Here is a 13474-nt window from a genome sequence, read left to right on the forward strand (position 1 = left end):
CCTTGCTATAAAGAGAATATCCAAAAATGCCATTAGTAATGACATTAGCCTGTGTTAAAAACAAACATTTCCTTAAAGCGCAATATAAATAATAATAATAACAGTTTAAGCTGTGTGCAATATTTTTGCCCCCACATCAAAACTTCTTCAGGAACTGATGGTCCAATAACATGCCTTAGCAGGCTCCGGCTTTTCTTCTTAAATGCCTCTGTCTCTTAAATTCCCGCTCCTTTCCCAAAGGTGCAACACGGACACACTTGGATTGGAAAATCCCCCACCAGTATGAGGCAACGGTGAAAATGTCACATTAATTTATTACCGCAGGGATGTGACACCTGTGCTATGTGACGGTCAAATAGCTTGACATGACACTGATTGTGCTCCTTACTAATCATCCTACCCAGGTGGTTAGGGTTTCATGAGGATGATTGCCATGAAAACATGGGTGCTGCAGCAACAGGACCCACATTAAAAACAGCTGCTAGGCTTCCGTCAGACAGTCATCAGATTTTATTTATTCAATAACAGGCTATATATGTTATAAAATATTTTTGGATTGTTTGGATACAAAAAATTGACCCCCGTTTTAGCAAAAATGACAAAATGTAGCAAAATGGACATGTGCACACACTATTATGGGCTTAAAATAAAGCACTGCTCAGGATTACCTTTCACTGTTCTATCGATACCATAATCTTTAATGCCTCCTGCCAAAACAGCAAGATCTTGTCAAAATCTTCTCAAAGAGGCATCAATCCTCTCCTCTCATTACTGTCAGTCTGGGAGACAAGCTATTTAGACTTTCCTAAAGCTTCAGTATGCATGCAAATGAAAGCCCCTGGCTTTACTGTGCACACATGCTTACAGACTTTGGTGCAAAAAAAAAAAAAAAAATAGCATCAATGCTGCCACTGGCTTTTCAGATTTTAGTCAGTCAGTGTTGTTTGGAATTATAGGGTGAAATCCTGTTTAAATAACAATGGCATAATGCCACTTCTCATGCATGTGAGACATGTCTACTAACCTACTAACCCACCTCGCAACTGGGGCATTTAGGGACTTCACTTAGCTGTAAGGGGCTTTTCACACACATAGAAAAAAAACCATGGAGCTCTAAGTGAGAAAAGCAAATGTGTAAACCTTTTCAGGAACAACATGACTGCTATTTGGCTTTTTTAAATAATCCAGCTAATGTTAAAGTGGAGGAATTTCAAATCAGGCCATATGGATGTATCAAGTCATCCTGGACCACTTTTTTAAATGTTCTACTTCGGTGGTTAAATGTAACAATTTCTCAAATTCCTGATTCATGTTTACCTGTGGAGAAATCCAATCTACCAATTTAAAATGTTTTGAGTCATTATATTCAATATGAATTTAGGATCAATTCTTTAGGCACTGTAAAAAAATTACATAATTACATTTGCGAGTTGGAATACAGAATACAAGAAGGATTCCCTCAATAGACTCCTTTTTGGCATAGATTTACACATTACATATACAGAAAGCATAACAGCTGTGCAGCAGTTGTTGTTTTGTGTTTTTTTCCCTGAGACTACACGGTTGTTAAACCTTCTTACATTTGGTTTACACACACCCAGAGCTGAGAATCAAATTTAATGTCCTTCTCCAGTACAGGCAGTCATATAGTGGATTTAGCTTCTCAAATCTAGTACCACTGAGGTCATAACATAATGTTTCCATTGTTTTATGGCATGCATTAAGAATGAAATTGAAAACTGAAACCAAAGAATTTGATTATCTTTTTTAATGAAATCAAAGTAGTTAGCCACCTACATTTTCTGTTTATCTTCTGATAAAGGATTAAATTGTGTACGGATAGATAAATAATAGTTTAATCAGGCAGCTTGAATCACGTATATCTCCCTCAAGTGCATATCAAATGCATCCTCTATCTAATGTGCGTATGCATCCAGAGTATGTAGCCTCTATGATGGGAAAACATTCATACTAATTAGATTGCAAGCAACCCAATACTCATAAGCACGAGTCTATATGTGATCCATTGTGAGCTACTGCTTCCACTATTAAACCACAAATCTGTTTCTCACAGCCACATTATTGTTGGCATCCATTCAGTAGGTGACCACACACTCCACAACACTTGATTAAAACCATCCAGACAGTTATCTATGGGGTACATTTTCACAGAGGAGGCATTTGCATGTCTGTATTTCTTAATCCAGGCCCTCAGCTCGCCATCACCGGAGAGTATCAGGATCTACCACTAAAAGACAGTTTAAATGAGGCAAGTAGCAAGCGGAGTGTTTCTGCTCAGAATGGCAACAATAATGGGATGTGTGTGCTGTAACCTCACACACAAGTTCGGTAACACTTCAGAATTGCTTAGCATTCAGCAGCTGATTCCACCACTGAAAGGGATATGCATCTTTACTTAGAGAGAAAGAGAGGGAGAGTGTGTATAGGTAGTCCTCCCCAGTGTCTGGCTGAAGGCCTCCCTGGTGGATTATGTTACCCAACAATGGCAGTGGCCTTTCACAGTTGGAGCATGCTGCAATAGCTGGAAGGCAAACGACCATGACTCTCTCCCCATTTCTCTCACTCTCCCACCAGAATTGACATTGTTCCCTGGCAAAAGCAGGTGTAATGTATGTCTTTATACTAACAAATGTGTGCTGTAGTTTCTGGTGTGAGGAAAACAGAAAAGTAGGCAATCACCCCACAGTTATATATATATATATATATATACACATATACATATATATATATATACACACATATACAAACATATAATAGTATACATATATATACATATACATATACATACATATATATATGTATATGTATATATATATATATATATATATATATATATATATATATATATATATATATATATATATATATATATATATATATATATATATATATATATATATATATATATATATATATATATATATATATATATATATATATATATATATATATATATATATATATATATATATATATATATATATACATACATATATATATATATATATATATATATATATATACATATATATATATATATATATATATATATATATATATACATATATATATATATATATATATACATATATATATATATATATATGTGTAGTGTTTTTATAGGGGAAAAAAGGGAAGAACTAATGTGTTTTGCAACTCCCAATTAATAAAAAAGATGCAAAGTCACAGCATTTAAACGTAAAAGCCTTGGACTGCAGATTGGATGTAAAAAGATACACTGTACGCTACTTTGTGTTTTTAAATGTGTATAGAGATGCATGCTGTTAACAGTGAGAAAGAAAGGCAGCCTGGGGCTTAGACTGTAGTGTGACCTGCAGGCATTAGCAGGCATGAAGGGAAGCTGTAATGGCAAACAATGCTCCTCATCAGCGACTCAAAAGCTGCTGCACACACAGAAATCCCACAGCGGAGCACTGTATATCCACCAAAGTGACACTATCAGTGTCAGTATACTTTGCCTCATGCTTTAGCTGCAGTCTGATATCAGGGTCCCCACAAATTAATTGTATTTGTCAGCTGAGTGACTGTCTCAGATAAACGAACAAATTATGGCATTCAAGAATATAGAAAAAAAATGTACAATATCAGAGATGCTATTACGAACAAATCCTAGGAAGCAGAAAGCGTTTTGTGGCTTAACCCCTGCCAAAAGACAGATAATCTCAAAAATGTAGTATTAGTACAGGTTGCTGTGCACCGAGTATACGTTCATTCAGCATCAGGCACAGTGTGTCCCGTTTCACCGGTGATGGCACACCAATTCTTCACGAGGGCCTGTGCACGGTCTCTAGTGAAACCGGCTTTATTAAGTTCGTAGTTTTGATCCTAAAAAATAACTTTCTTTAGCTTCTCTGAGCTAACACACAGCTTTTTCTCCTGCTTTAAAAAAGATTCACAGGAGAAAAGCTGAAGAAATTAAATTGGCCTGCTGACAGCTCCCATACGACCAATCTAAGCAGCACCAGAAAGTGCGCAGGCTGAGATTAGACGGGTAGAGCAGGAGTGCTTGAAGAGTCCCCTCAAGCCAAACTAGTAAGTCTTCTTATTGCCAGAGTGAAACCTCGGAAACAGAAGATGTCCTGTTCTCATAAGTGAACCACAGACGAGCAACAAGACGTAGTGAGACCCGACAGGGCTCGGCGCTGCTGAACAGTGCAGTGTAATTAAAATTCAAGAACGAAAAAAAGAACACAGCCTGGATTTATAGCACATCAGAGAATCCAGCAATAGCTGACTCATCATTGCTGTCATCCACAACCATCATTATGAGATGACTGTGACTTCTGGTCTTCACTAATAAAACCTGAGGGGCGACAAGTCATGAGTAACAGCTATGTCATCACTGTGCTTTGCGAAATCTTCTTTGCCGTCATCGTGCCTTAATTTTATTGTAAACCCTTGAGGTGTCAGAAAGCAATATTTGTCCCACTGCTAGTCCAAGCCTCCCTTCTGCCCCCCAGGCTTCTCAAATCTGATGGCCCCTTTAATAATTGCACTTTAATTTCAGGCTTCCGTGGCTTAAGAGGCAATCTAATGCAGAAGAGAAAACAAGCTTGCTTGGCCTGCCTGCGATGATGATACATTTACATCTGGACAGCATTATTTGCATGATTGAGTGAGACTTGGTGAGGAAGGAAGAAGTGTGAAAAGTACAGATATTCAGCATCCATTATCTCACCTCGAAAGCATTCTTAATATTCCACTGGCAGCACCCAGAAAGCAGTGACCGAGGAAGTGTTTAAACGTATTTTTTTGTAGCAGAGCAGATATCATCGTGATTGTAACTAAACCGGATCAACAAAAATACAGTCGGACCCAGGACAAGCCCCTCGATTACTGATGTGGACAAAGTGATGGCCACAAATCATCCCCAATTCAGTCAGTTCTTACATTTTCTGTGACTTTGCTGAATATGTGGAAATGACACAAGGGGATGCTACTAGAGCTGATAACAGCATCAAGACAAAAGGGAAGCTAATGAAGGATAGGGTTTAGAGTTCAGCCCCGAGTCCATCATTAACTGACAGGCAAAGACGAAATGCTGCTAATGATCACTCAGACACTCCTCCTCCTCCATGGTGGTATGAAGCCACTGCAGTCAGTAATATGAGATGCAGAGGGTCTCTAAAGGAGGACTGGGTTGGAAAGGTGAGCAGATGTAGGGCCCTTGTGTTTAACAAGGAAAGCGTGCATGATTATAGTTTAAGGAAGTGACACATGCGCCGAGGGAAGATCAACAGATTGAGGGATTGTTCCCTGCTTCTTTGAGATAAGAGAATGCGCTTGGGGGGGGAAAAAAAAAAAAAAAAGTCTGCTGTGCAATGCCTTTCAATTTCTGTAGGAATATAAAGAGGAAGATAACACGGGGAGAGAGGGAAAAAAAAAATCATTAAATATGCTTCTTGTTCTGTAGCACATGACCTCAAAATGTGCAGATCTGCATGAGCTGCAGCTTTCAGTCAATAGTCCCATTTCTGTGTGTGTTAAGTGCTTAATTCATTTTGGGAGTCTATTAATGGCTTCTTCATAGTTCGTTAACCTCTTAGCCTTGATCCCTTCCTGTCATTCTTGAATTCTGTTCTCTCTACCTTGTAGCATACACACACACACACACACACACACGCATAACTCAGTGCCCCTCCACACATGCAATAATTACTGACTGTATCATTCCCATCCATAATGAGCCATTAATGCAGCCTTATTTTCGCAGACAAACTCCTTGTGCATTTTTACATCAGACAAGTGATCCATTCACATCACATCTGGAGTTAGTCCAGAGAGTAATTTACAGATGTAGCGTTGTTCATTTGTACTGGCTGAATTACACAGGCTACTACTCGAGGCAGTGTTTTAATGACTGGAATCACACATTCAGGCTGGAAGAAGTGCAGAATACATTCAACACCAAAGCCAATTTCCAAGGAGACTGGGTGACCAAAGAATAGTCTGAATAAACCCACAGAGCAGCTTGACGTGGATATAGAAATAAGGAATTTAACCCCTAATATCCAGTAGAGCTCCCACCATCTGCAAGACTTCAGCGCTGGATATTAAGAAGTGACCAGAATGCTACCCCCAGACCTCTGGACGTGGAGAGTCATGGCACATGTTCTCATGGTCACTGCTGCATCCTCGTCTAACAAGTGGCAGTATCATGTTCTGATTTCCCCCCTCACCAAGCATTCATTAGAAGAATCACTGTTTACTGTGATTTTGTAAAAGAGAAATTCTGCAGTTTGTCGTCATATTAAAATCCCAAATACGCAATTGCAGACGCGGTTGTTCCGTCAAGGCGCACGGAAAGGGTGATTGGATATTTTTGCCTCATTATCACTTGCGGCAAGTGGTAAGGACAGCTGTCAACGTGCTAAAGGGGAACGTCCAGCCCAACAACTTTGCCCAAATATGAGGCGTTTTTTGTTTTTGTCCTCTTTAGATGCCCCGTGTTTTAAAGAAACTTGTAAAAAAAAAAATCTAAACAGTAAATCGTGAAAAAAATAATCTGACAACATGAGAAAAAAAAACAGTATTACATCCCAGGTTTGCATGTTTTAATAAAAGTAGATGTCGAAACACTACTTGATCAAAGAGAGGATTGTTTTTAAGTCACGACAGGTGCAAACAAATACTCACTGCAGAATGAATGAAACCGGGGGAAAAACAATTTGCGCAGTTGCCCTACCTTGTCAACACAGTAGACTGACCGTCCCACAGTTGCCTCCAGAGTAATCCTGGGAATTCGGCTGAAATTGCTTCTTTGCTTTGAGATTATTACAAGTCGGGATTGATCATATACGACGTCACTTGGATGATAAGGTCCCACTGACTGTAGTATCTTCCTGTATCGCTCCGTCTGTGAGCTGCAGAGGCATCACTGAACGTATGAAACAGCGCTTCACACGAACGGAAAAAGGGAAAGTCCGACATGGAGTCTGCTGCCTGGATTCCTCCGCGGTAGAGTCGTCCGGTTTTGGCTCACGAAACATATTAGAGACCAGCTGTGAAATTCTTACGATGTCATTTGAATTAACACTTAAGCTTAGGCTGTTATAAGCAAAAGGCGGGAAGATATAAATATACTCACAGCTGCATTTAATTAGCTAATTTACAAGCTAGGTTAAAGGTTAATTACTAACAGCTAGAAGCTAATATTGCCATAACTCAACATTTACCTGAACAACAGGAATACTGAGGCTGTACAAGGAGTTATTGGCAGGTATGTCAAATAACAACAATAGCGGTTTCAAAGCACTTAATATTGTAAGGCAAAGACCCTACAGTAACACCAGGAAAACACTCAGACAAGCACCCTATGAACAAACACTTGGCGCTTTAGGGAAGGACAAACTCCCTCTTGACAGGAAGAAACCTCCAGCAGGCTAAGGGAGGGACAGCCATTTTTCCACTGGGGGTGAGGGGAGGAAGACAGCACAAAAGACACACTGAAAGAGAGCTAATATTAGCCTAATAGTAGCTAATGACTAAATGCAGAGTGGTGTTTAAAGGTGAGAGAAGAAGACGCAGTGCATCATGGGAAGCCCCAAGCAGCCTAGACCTATTGCAGCATAACTCAGGGAGGATTCAGGGTCACCTGATCCAGCCATAAGTGTATGCTTTATCAAAAAGGAAAGTTTTAAGACCAATTTTTAAAGTAGAGAGGGTGTCCAAACTGGGAGCTGGTTCTACAGAAGAGGGACCTGGAAGCTGAAGGCTCTGCCTCCTATTCTACTTTTAAATATCCTAGGAACCACAGTTAAGCCAGTAATCTGAGAGGGAAGTTCTCTAAAATTTTAGGGATAAATGATTTAACCTAACACAGCTCATTTAAGCTAAAGTTTTCAATTCCCATCTTACCAAAGGAATCAAGAACTGCATTTTAGCCTCAGTTCTTAAGCCAACTTATATCAGAAGATCTTACGTGATAAATAAAATAATACCTATTTTAAGCATGGGTGAAATATGGCCCGGTCGCAGGTGTCGTACAGGTCATGCACCACTGCTCAACCCACAAATGCATTTTTCTTACAATTGTGGCATCATTTAAAGGGGACATAAACAGGCTTTCCAATGATATAAGATTAATTGCCAAGGAGCATTGTTACAAGAATGAAATATTGAACCAAACACAAATTGCCTTACTTTTTGTGCTAAATTTATACATATTAAAGAAAACTACTGTTTTGCAAACATTCTCATGAGTCTGTATTACTGCATCTACTCTGTGTTCTGCATTATAATTAATTCAGACTTCTTTATAGAGCTGTTATGTCAAATTTGTTGCGATTTCTGTTGTCCTCTTGGATAGATCTGTCTAGAAAAAGAAAAGAAAAATAATAATCTCAATGAGACTTTTTACCATGTATTTTCCCAAAAAGCGATTGCAGCTTCTACCTTATGACACAAATGTTCTGTTGGGCTCAAAATGACATGGCATCATTCATTAGAGTTATGTTTTACAGATTACAGGTCAAGAAGTCATTTACCACGATCTAAATATACCAGCAATTACTTTACGGCAAGACACCGACTCAATCTGATCTGCATGGGATCTCATTTTAAAAGATAAATCAACTGCAAAACATCAGCAAAAAGACTTGCTATGGAAGCCCCATAGGACAACACTGGCTAAATGGCTAATATTCAACTTCAGCTATCATGCTAGTGTTAGTGTTAGTAGTTTTGGCCCTTTGCTTATGTTTTCCAGCCAGCTTGATCTTACAGGACTCTTATAAGACTCTTAAGTCTCTTTCCAAGGTCAGGAGTGAGATGGGCACTTTAATACAGGATGTTGTTGTGTCTTTTTTACTGCTTTTCAGATTTGAGTAAATGTATAATGGTATAATTAATTGTTAAGCCAGGTTTATTAGATATAGATTCTATTAAGCAGAAATATTAGAACACTTTGTTCTTCATGGAGAGAAAAAAACGTAATAATTAATCACACACATACACAAAAAAATTCATAACTGTGTCACATAATGCATACTTCTCCCATTACGCTCTCTCTCTGCCAGTGACACTGCTGAAAGACTGGAGGCTACTTTGCTAGTTAAAAAAACAACAAGAACCAACAAAGCATGCCAGCCAGTGTTTTATGCCTGCCAGGCAGCCTGAATCTGATAACAAGGTTGCATACTTCAATGGCAAAACCCTGGTAACAACAGCAGCAGCACCAAAGACTGGTGTTGGATTTTGAAAGATCAGGGTTTAACCAAATCACTTATGCATGTAGAATGTGATACATGGCTGTGCTTTGGTTTTGACAGCGCACAAGAAAATAGCTGCATTGACACATTATTAGGAGGATTTACTGTAGCCCAAAGGCTTTTCATCAACAAGCGATCAACAATTTATTGGTGGCAGTCAGTCAATAAAGGCGTTCCCTGAAAGTGTGGGTGAAATCAATATTTCTGTGACCCAACTCACAACCCGGAGCCTGAGAGGGAGGGTGGAAAAAATAAATAAATAGAGCTATAATGAGTTGTCACACTTGCTCTGTATGCAAATAAGATTGATTATTTGCGTTGCTGGTGAAGCATTAAGAATGAACTGAGGTGAAATTTGTACAAATCACACTAGCCAGTTTTTTTTTTCTCATTTCACTCCATTTGATGTTCATTATGGGTGCAATGATTCAAGCCTGCCTGATCCCAGTGCGATGACAGACTTTTTTTTTCTGAAGGGAAAACTAAATTCTCCCTCGAAGCTGACAGCAGTAAATCTCTCAGAGCTGTCCTTCAAGAACAACAAGGGCAGAGATCTACACGCAGGAGCGTGTGTGCATGCATTGTACTTGGATTGTGTGTGTGCGTGAGTGTGTATGTGATGTCTTCAAGGGAACTTGTGCTGATGCTTTTAGTCCCTGAGGAGGAATGTGTTGTCCGATTTGCATCACAGTGTCTTGGACGAGCAGAAGACCAATGACGCTTACCTAGGCCCACATATTAAAGTGTGTTATGAGGCTTGGTTCCTTCAAAATTCGCCAAGAAAAACAAAATCCATGACACTTACTTAACCAAATCAGCAAAACGGAAAATATTTAATATTGTATTTTTAAAAAAGAGCAGTGTTTGAAGACATTTTTCACTGAATTTGTGCTGAACGGCTACTCTTGGTGTATGCATTTGTGTAGCCGGTATATGAGAGAATCCGGACCATGTTTTACCCTTCTCTCAGGCTCAGCATGCAACAGCCAGCTATTTATCAATAATTCAGTCCAAAGGAGATTTGCAAACATATAAAAAATGACAGAAAGTGAAAAGTAACTTTTAGATTATTCTGTTATCACAATTACCCTAAAAAGACATCTTGATAGTCTGTCAGGAATCACAGCCTCTTCAGCTCTCAAAGAACTCCAAGATGCCATTTTAATACATGTCTTGCTTTTCATTTGCCTTTCTGTAATTCAATATTAGTAATGTTCAGTGTTTTAATGTGAATTTAAGTATTGACTCTGTCAACAGAATAATCTGGTGGCTCATGATTACATTTCAGTTTATTTGATTAATCATATTTATGATGCTTGGAGATGAAGCACAAGCCATATTCATGTAAATTATTAATCATTCATTAAAAATTCTGCTGATGTTGCCACAGCAATGACAGCATAACAGTGTAAATCCTAATGAGTCTGTTTAAAAATTAGACCAAAGAATCAGATAGCTGAACTTTTAAAAGAGTAATTAGCTTGCAGAGATAAATATGTTGGGTGAATAAAAGTAAAAGGAATCTGGACTGCATAGCAACTGAAATTTAAAAAAATTAACAAAACAAATATATATTTGCATCTGTGACAGCTTATTGATTGCAGCAGTAGTATGCACCAGATGTCAGCCAATTTCAGTTCTACCTTCCAATCCTTTTCTCTACTGCCACTCGTCCTTCTTCTGCTGCTTCTCTCAGAACGATTTCAGACTTGAGAGATTAGCTGTTCTCGGCTACGAGGCGTGGCTGGATGAAATCAGTTTCACTGGATAGGAGACTGTAAGCACATTCCCACCCAGCATTTTCGATCGGTGCTCGTGGAACAGACCCGAGGGACATGTGAAAACCTTTGATGTTCCCTTCAAGACTGTTGCTTTCCAGCTTGATTTAATCCAAGCCTCTTTGTCTCGGAGAAAATTCATTCCAGGCTGGAAAATAACGGGTAAACATTACTATCTAATTTAAACCTTTCACTAGTTTTAAACTTAAGTGTGCACACATACAGTGTACTATGATGGCAGATGGTGTGTGTGAAGGTCTGAAGTTAAAGATAGAACGAACATGTTGCATTTTCTAATTTCACAGTTAATGTTGCACATCTTTTAGCCCAAGGAAATGATAACTCATTACAAGTCCTCATGCACATAACTAAACATTCATATTCACAAGAAAGAACTGAGGTGATGCACAAACCAGAGGAATTTGTTTATGATCTGTATGAACATACACAATATGCTGCTTATCGTGTTTACTGTATGCTAAGTCTTCTTCTGCAGCCATCTAAACACTAGTAAAAATACTAAGAATAGAAATGGCACTGGAGCTGAATAATTCAGATGTAGGGGGTGGAATACAAAATGAGTTTTTCAAAAACTAAAAAATTACAAGCCCTGGAAATGCTGATATTATAAAAGCACAATGCTGTGAGTGATTTGTGTGTGTACATATTAAATCATTAGTACATCCTTATTTCAGATCGGGATGAACAAATCGGATCTTGGAATTGTATCATATTGATCCATTTAGGGTGTGTTGATCGAGTTCATGTATTAAGGATTATCATGAAATAGTTAACACATACCACTAAAACCAAATTGGTAAAAGTCTTTTTTGTAGCTCTGGCCTTACTTTCAACACTCTAAACCACTAGATTAAAAAAAATCAAACTCCTCGTCTTTCAGAACAGAATAGGCGACATTTACACTTTTTTACTTCTCACATTCACGCGGCTGCCCTCTGCCATTCATGGCCTCTCATTCCCCTCTACGGGACTTTTGCTTTTCACACTTAGCTAAACTTTACAAAAGAAATTCATGAGGAAGTATTAAATATTGAACAGCACGAGTAAGAGTGTAACAGCGGTCATCTGTCAGTACAGGGGATGAGTAGGAAAGAACAAGATTCATGGGTAAAGGAAAAAGATTAAAGTCCTCCCTACACTAGAGCAAAAAGGAAGAGATAAGATGAGAATAAAAATATCTGTTATTGATCTCCATTTTTAACCCATCCCGAAAGCTTGGAGTAGTAGTCCAGCAGCATATCCCTGCATGAGGACTGACTAGGAGATCATGTAAACACTGTAAAACCCTGGCCCCGTGTGGACCCTCTTACTGTGAGGCAGTGGAGCTTACTACTGAGTCAGTTTCTCAGTATGCCTTGTTTGTGATCGTTGGAGTTTCTTAAATTCTCTGCAAATTCTCAGTCTAAAGAATTGATAACTTAACCTATGATATGTGAAGGGGAAACCACAGATATGTCCTGAAATTAAACTGGAAAGTGGTGTGAAAATCACCACAAACCAGATATTACATAGCATAAAACAGGAAAACTAAGACACGTAAAAGCATGTTAATGTGAGCGCCCAGAGTAGCAAGTTGCCTCTTCCTTTTAAACTGTACTTACCATTGCTGGACTACATTTTACATTTTCATTGTTGAGCTGTGAGTGTCTAACTCAAGCAAGCTTGCTGAGAAACATCTTGACAGAACAGAAGACAACTGTCCAGATGAATACACAGCATGGTGCACAAACTGAAGCGCTGACCCTTCAGTCATGGGGAAGCCATGGGATAGTCTCTCTAATAACCACAGAGCAGTCTTGACACTACATATTTCATACATTCCAGTGGGCTTTCATTACACAAGATCTTTTCTTTCATTTGAAAGAAAGTCCTGCTCTTGGGCATAAGCTCTCACTATCGGTACCATAGCATTGTGTTGTTACCTTCTGTCACCGTGTAGCTGCCATGTCCTTCTGGTTGAGACAGACTGGAGCAATTCCTGCCTGAACTGTTCACTGACAGGTAAGAAGGTGCTGACAGAACCAAACAGGGACTACATTATCCTTGCTTCACTGCACTGCTTTCTGTTTCCTTTTCATGCTCTATGCCCTTTCCTTCTCTCGTCTTCCTTTTCCTATGATTCTGGGCCAAACTGAAATGACAGATGTCAGAAGACCTTCTCTCATATTGACTAAAGACTACGACCTTGAAAAAGGGTCAGTTTGTGTCACATCTATCAGGAGTTCTCTCTATTGCCCAAACCAGTCCAAAAAAACAAAAACAAAACCTAAATATGCTCATGTAAGTTTAGCTATTAAACTATAGGAGCAGAAATGCAGTGTGCATTTGCTATATTTTTGAGTTTATATTGAAATAATTTTGTTAAAAAATTCTGTCATGATGTTCCACCTGTCAGCGCGTCACTTAATTTCAACAAAAGGGCAC

General features: G+C 38.8%; 1 protein-coding gene across 4 annotated transcripts in view; it reads right to left on the reverse strand.

Annotated features, from left to right (window-relative positions):
* Window positions 1-7492, reverse strand: part of dlgap1b (discs, large (Drosophila) homolog-associated protein 1b) — a 96368-nt gene extending 88876 nt beyond the window's left edge. For all 4 annotated transcript variants that reach the window (XR_005614472.1, XM_031732525.2, XM_031732524.2 and 1 more), the window contains exon 1: window positions 6728-7492. The gene's annotated coding sequence lies outside the window, so the exon portion shown is untranslated. The remainder of the gene's footprint in view (window positions 1-6727) is intronic.
* Window positions 7493-13474: the final 5982 nt, after the last annotated feature.

This window comes from Oreochromis aureus, linkage group 9 (assembly GCF_013358895.1).
Source record: "Oreochromis aureus strain Israel breed Guangdong linkage group 9, ZZ_aureus, whole genome shotgun sequence".
NCBI classification, from domain to species: Eukaryota; Metazoa; Chordata; class Actinopteri; order Cichliformes; family Cichlidae; genus Oreochromis; species Oreochromis aureus.